This window comes from Aythya marila (assembly GCF_965140915.1).
Source record: "Aythya marila genome assembly, chromosome: 1".
NCBI classification, from domain to species: Eukaryota; Metazoa; Chordata; class Aves; order Anseriformes; family Anatidae; genus Aythya; species Aythya marila.
Window position 1 is genome coordinate 7430355 of NC_139042.1, and position 6476 is coordinate 7436830.

The window sequence follows — 6476 nt, forward strand, 5'->3', positions numbered from 1 at the left end:
AAAGCCATCAGCCTTTCCCAGCCCCAGTGAGCACAGCTCTGTGGTGATGGTAGAGGCAGGGACGTGCCCGACATGCCTCCAATGCCTGTGATGAAGATCTGCTTGAAACAGTCAAGACTGTTGTTTCCGTAGTCCTACGCCGTGCTGTAGCCATGAGCCAGGGAGCCCCACGCAAGGCACCAAGTGCTCCCTCGGCCTCAGGACCCAGCGTGCCTCCTCCCACAGCAGAGCCTGCAGACTCTGCATCCTCAGTGCCTGTGACAAAGGTCTGCGTGAAACAGCCCAGAAGCACCAGCCACAACCAGTGATCGGGGGGGATGCAGAAGCCCCTCACAAATGATGGTGACAAGCAGGCCCCCACAAAGTGAGAGGCCACGGCACATAGCATGGAACCCCCAGAACTTGGAGAAAAGTGGCGCTGCTCTCTCCAGAGAGCAGGCTTCTTTCAGCAGGAAGGCAAAGAAAGGCCTCTTGCCTCTAGATACCGCCCACCATCGCTGGCAGCCGTGCTGGGGACAGCCCAAGGCCTCAGCCAGCTTGTGGCACGGGCAGAAAGCAGAACTGCAAAATGGCCGCCAGGGCTGCCAGAGGGTGGGGCTGGAGCCGCCCTATCAGGGAGCAGCTTTTCTCTCTCTCTCCCTGCACTCAGGGAGCTTCCTTCCTGTAGGGCCACAACTGAGCTGAGCAACCCAGCACTGAGAATAAAATTCTCTCGTTTCTGTCCCATACAAGCCTCGAGTACATCCCACAAAGTGTGTGCGGTGATTCATTTGGGTGTGGGAAGAAAATTCTAGAATTGCCAGTTATTTCTTTATTACATCATGAAAAGAAATAAGAAAGAAGCAATGTACAGTCTACAGAAGAGCTGGGATGGGATGGGATGGGATGGGATGGGATGGGATGGGATGGGATGGGATGGGATGGGATGGGATGGGATGAAGAGGAAGATGTTGTCATCCTCAACTCCTGGATTAAGCCCAGGTTCCCCAGCCTCTGCGAGGAACCACAAGCCTTTCCCCACAAATAGGGCAGCTCATCCAGCAGCGTGGGCAGGGAGGCCTGAGTGGCACCATCAACAGCATCTTGCTGCTTCTTCTCTGACATGTCCGCATTCTTGATGCCTGCCTTTCAGACAGTCATGGTTGCCTCTGGGACTCCGCTCACGCCACCACTCCTCCGCTTTTGGGGGATTTGCTTCCAGGGCCTGGGAAAGTTGGGGATGCAGTACCTCTGGGTTAGGTTTTCGGCTCTGGGTTTGCCTTGTCCCCTGCAGGGGCAGGCGTCTGCCCCTGAGCTCACAGCCCAGGAGCGGCTGCTGCACTCGCGGCTGCCCCTGCCCGGGGTCCTGCCACTGCTTCTGGAACCTTCCTGCAGCCTCTGGCAGCTGGCGCCTGCTTGGCAGCCTGGGATCTGCGGGCCATGCTCGCCCGTGGAAATGAAAATTTTTATAAAGGAAAAGAAATTTGTTAAACAGGTCCTAACCCTCGTGAACCCATGTTGGCTGGCAGAAATGACTTCACTGTCCCCCAGGTGCTCTTCAATAACTTCAAGGATAATCTTGTCCATAATTTTAGCAGGCACTGACCTGAGACTGAGGAGCCTCTAATTACCGGGGTATTCTTTTGTGCCCTTCTGGAAAATTGGTACAACATTTGCCAGCTGCCACTCTACTGGGACCTCTCCAGATTGCCAAGACCATTGAAAAATAACTGAGAGAGGTCCCGCGATGATGTCAGCCAGCTCTCCAAGCACTCTGGGATGAATCCCATCCGGATGCATGGACTTGTATGGATCCAAATCTTTTAATTTCAACATTTTAAATCGGGGCTTGGCGTTTGGGCCCCTCGCTACAAGAAGGACATGGAGGTGCTTGAGCGGGTCCAGAGAAGGGCAATGAAGCTGATGAGGGGCCTGGAGAACAAGTCCTACGAGGAGCGGCTGAGGGAGCTGGGCTTGTTCAACCTGGAGAAAAGGAGGCTCAGGGGCGACCTTATCGCTCTCTACAGGTACCTCAAAGGAGGCTGTAGCGAGGTGGGGGTTGGTCTGTTCTCCCACGTGCCTGGGGACAGGACGAGGGGGAATGGGCTAAAGTTGCGCCAGGGGAGTTTTAGGTTGGATCTTAGGAAGAACTTCTTTATCGAAAGGGTTGTTAGACATTGGAACTGGCTGCCCAGGGAAGTGGTGGAGTCACCATCCCTGGAAGTCTTTAAAAGACGTTTAGATGTAGAGCTTAGGGATATGGTTTAGTGGGGACTGTTAGCATTAGGTCAGAGGTTGGACTCGAAGATCTTGAGGTCTCTTCCAACCTAGAAATTTTGTGATTCTGTGATTCTGTTTATTTTCCAAATCCAATTTCCAAGAGGCATCAGCAGAAAAAGAAAGTGTTCGGGCTTTGTGACAGCATAGCCATGTTTCTTAGTGTATCCAGCAATACAAGAAAATAAAAAGAGGAGATGTTTGGAACAGGAAGAACAAAACACCGTCGGTACTCACATAGCACAAGCTGAAATGAGGCAACACTGTAGATGGCTAGAGAACTCTGAAAGACCAAACTCCTCCAACAGCTCTACTAGCAAAGATGAAACCTTTAAGAAAAAATAAATAAATAAATACAAGGAAGACTTTTTTTATTATTATTATTTTTTTTTTTTTGTATTTTTCCTTTTTATATCCACAATGTAACACCTTCTGCTATAGCAAAATCCCTGCCATTGCCCTTGAAGACCAAGGTTTGTTTCCTCAGGAAGGCTGAAGTAACCAGCCATAGGAGCCAGCAAAGTCCTGTAACCAGATGCAAGTGTCAGTAAGAGTCCATGGTTCTAACCAGACTCGAAAAGAATAGCAACTTGGCTGAGCTTGAAGTAGGTGAAGTGCGTGCTCTCAGGAGTCATGTAGCTGCCGCAGTTCCTTCCTGTGATGCAGTGCCAAGTGAGATTCTATTGCTTGTCAAATTCCTTCCCGATGTGCGCAGCAATGCCTGCCCTTCTCAATGTGCTTCACCAAGGCCTGAGTGGCGCAATCAACAGCATCTTGCTGCTCCTCCTCTGACATGTCTGCATTCTTGATGACTGCCTTTCAGACTGTGGCGGTTGCCTCCGGGGCTCCGCTTGTGACGCCACTGCTCCGCTTTTGGGGGATTTGCTTCCAGGGCCTGGGAAAGTTGGGGATGCAATCTCCCACCACATGCACGGGCACTTTGCAGCGAACAGGGAACACAGCCAATACCAGCAGCCCTGGGGGACGTGGCACACACAGGGTGCACAGTGACACCAACAAGAGCAGTGGAGGTCCAGACAGTCATGGAGAGCAGGTGGACCACTGCTTTGCCAGGATCCCCAGGAACGTGAAGGAACAACGGCTGGCGGCAGAGCCCCTGCCCCAGCCAGCCCACGCAGGGGCACCAAATGCTCCCTCGGCCACAGGGCCCAGGGTGCCTCAACCCACAGCATGAGCCTGCAGACTCTGCATCCTCAGCCTCTGCCTTGGCTGGAGGCCCTGTGGGGGAGGCCAGCGAAGCCCCTCTCGCTGCAGCAGCAGCAGAGGAAGAACGAAAAGAAGTGGCTTCTCCTTTGGCTGGAGGCCCTGTGCGCGAAGTCAGCAAAGACCCTCTCGGTCCAGGAGCAGCGCCGCAAGAAGGAGCAGTGGCTTCTCCCTGGGCTGGACGACCTGGGGCGGAAGCCAGTGAAGCCCCTCATGGTCCAGCAGCAGCACCAGAGGAAGAAGAAGTGGCTTCTCCTTTGACTGCAGAGCCGCTCCGGGAGGACAGCACAGATCTTCTCAGCCCAGCAGCAGCTGCGGAAACAGGAGCAGTGGCTTCTCCCTTGGTTCCTGGGCACCAGGTTAGCACAGCGTGCGTGGTGGGCACGAGGCCCTCGGGGAGCTCTGCAGCACCCACAGAAGCATCACAGGGAGGCACAGGACAGCGCCCCAGTGTGAGAAAAGTCTCAATATTGTTTTCAGTCAGGGTCTTCTGTGAAGCTGTTTTATTCACGGTTGCAATGGCGGGCCTCCTGCGAGCAGGAGCGCACACGAAGAGTATGCCATAACCTTTTCTTCCCTATTACCCGACACCTGACTCATGGTGACGCTGTTTCCTCATGGGCTGTGTGCTACGGGTTTACAAACTCCTTGACGCCTTTCAATAGCACATACATGTATGTACAATTTTATCTCACCAACCTTTAATTTCTCCTTTTCCTTTTCTTCCTTTCTCGTGACTAGAGGGCCCGTGATTTTTCTTTTTCTACTAATTTTGCGCAGCTCATCCTGGTTGTCTTAGCTATCCTCCTTATTCTGGGACAGCGAGACCTTCCCTTTATCTGCTTAATGTCCTCCCCACTGCTTTGCTACTGCCATGCCTGCACAATCCCTTTTGAATATGCAAGGTTAGCAGAGTTTTCCACTGCAAAAACACCAGCCACTGCAAAAACACAGCTTTGTTTCTCACAATGCCCCCCTCTTCTTTTCTCACTCCTATTGCTGTTTCTGCACTTCTACACGTCCTCCGTTCTTGAGCTTTTCCAACATTAGGGCCCAATGGTTTTCTTCCAAAGTCAGGGGGATGCCAGATATGCAATGCCTTTATCATTGTAACACCAACAAACAGCTGTTTGAGCCAATTCCAGTCAGGTAACCGCAAAGTCAGTTTCTCCCAAATGTTTCTAAATCCCCTGGAAGCGTCATCTTGAGCCACTCTGAGTAGGATTGCTTTCTTTCCCAAAGATTTTGGAGATCAGTCACGTTCGCCCCTTTTGATCTACATACATAGAGCAACTAGCCCGGGCTGCCCACTCGCTCTCAGCAGAGCAGCTCTGTCAGGAGGCAGCAGCTCCCCTGGGTGCCCGTTGGAGTTCTTGGTCAGAGGACCTGGAGCATAGCATGGAGCAGCGGAATAAGGATCACTCCCAGCCCGCTGAAGGACAGGAGCAGCGCTAGGTGACGCTCAGGGAGCGAGACAGGGACAGCAGTGATACGGGATGGCACTGAGAGCACCAGGATGAGGAGAACAGTGCTGGAGCAAGCCGGCCAGCTGGCCCTGAGCCCCTCGGACCTGGACACAGTTGTTCCCAAAGCTGGGGTTTCTCCATGAAGAGCCCACCCCCAGGACAGCCAAAGCCCACGTGGCCCTGGCAGTTCTGTGCCCAGAGGCACAAAGAGCAGCGTGGCCTAATTCAACCTGGCTGTGCGCAGCCAGGAGCTGCCTCCACCGTCCCTCCATGCGGACAGGCTGTCAGTGTGGTCATGCCCAGAGAGCGTGCGTCACACTGGCACCTGCCACACGGAGTCGGGAGCCCCAGGAGAGTGCAGACGAGTATCTTTGGCAGCCCTGGCACCCTCCGACGAGCAGACGGCACTTGCTGGAGGAGAGAGGCAGGGCAAGCTGAGCCCTGCTCGTCGTGGTCAGATGCCAGGGCGTGCAGGGGGCCGCTTAAGGGCAGCTCACAGCAGCACTTCTAGGGGGTACACTGAGCGGAATGGCAGAAATGGCCAAAGTAACTTGGCCTTTCTCCTCGCTTCTCTTGCAGATGGAGAAGAAGCCGCAAGACATGAAGACACTGCCTCACCGTGGGGTGCAGCAGGCAGAGAGAATGCAGCTGCCAGCTGTGCCGCCTTTGCCAAGGCAGACAGCGACTCAGGCAGCAGCACCCAAGCAAGTGCCTGCAGCACAGTCATCATCGTCTCAAAGGGCCACTTGCAAGCTGCCCCCTCTGCAAGCAGCAGCCTCTGCATCTTCAGGGGGAGGAAGGCCAAAGGCATCAGGCAAAGAGGCCCGCAGCCACCAAGAGCTTTTGCCACCTCTTCCCTGCATCTCTGGCAACAGGGACAGGGCAGTGAGGGCAGAGAGGCGGGAACGTGGCCCACACAGCCCGGTGGCCCCTGACGAGGATGTGGAGTACTCAGTACAGTCCTTCGTCTCCACAATCATAAGAAACGCTCTACCCTGCTACGAGGGAGCAAGCAGCAAGGCAAGGCTTTCTCCCTCAAGCAGAGGTCCCGGGACCAAAGGCCCCAGAACACCACCTCTCGCAATAGCAGAGGCCCAAAACTGGAAGAGCCGGCACTTGTCCAAAAGCAGCCTTGCATCCCCAGCTGAAGAAATGGAAGACCCAGTAAAGGCCTTCATTTCCGCTACCATTAGAAATGCCCTAGCCTGGAACCAGGGAGCCATGAGGGAGGCAAGGCTTTCTCCCGCGGGCAGACCTCCAAGGACCAAAGGACACAGAACACCACCTCAGCCCGCAACAGGACCCCAGAATTTAAAGAAGAGCCGGCACCCTGCCCCACACAGTCCTGTAGACTCTTGCACGGCACTGCAGGACACAGCACAGTCCCGCGTGTCTGAAGTGCTGGCAAAAACGCCAAAAAGCTGGGAACACGGCCAACGACCAGCAGCACTGCGGGACCTGGCACACACGGGGTGCAAAGTGACAGCAGCAAGAGCAGTTGAGGTGCAGGCAGACATGGAGAGGAGGTGA

At 54.4% G+C, this 6476-nt stretch overlaps 1 pseudogene across 1 annotated transcript; it reads right to left on the reverse strand.

Moving 5' to 3' along the window:
* Positions 1-2819: 2819 nt before the first annotated feature.
* Positions 2820-3301, reverse strand: LOC309873757 (dynein light chain 1, cytoplasmic-like; annotated as a pseudogene). Its single transcript has 2 exons — positions 3254-3301; positions 2820-3072 (listed from the first exon to the last, which is right to left on the reverse strand). The product of its transcript is annotated as a dynein light chain 1, cytoplasmic-like (transcript).
* Between the last annotated feature and the right edge of the window lie 3175 nt (positions 3302-6476).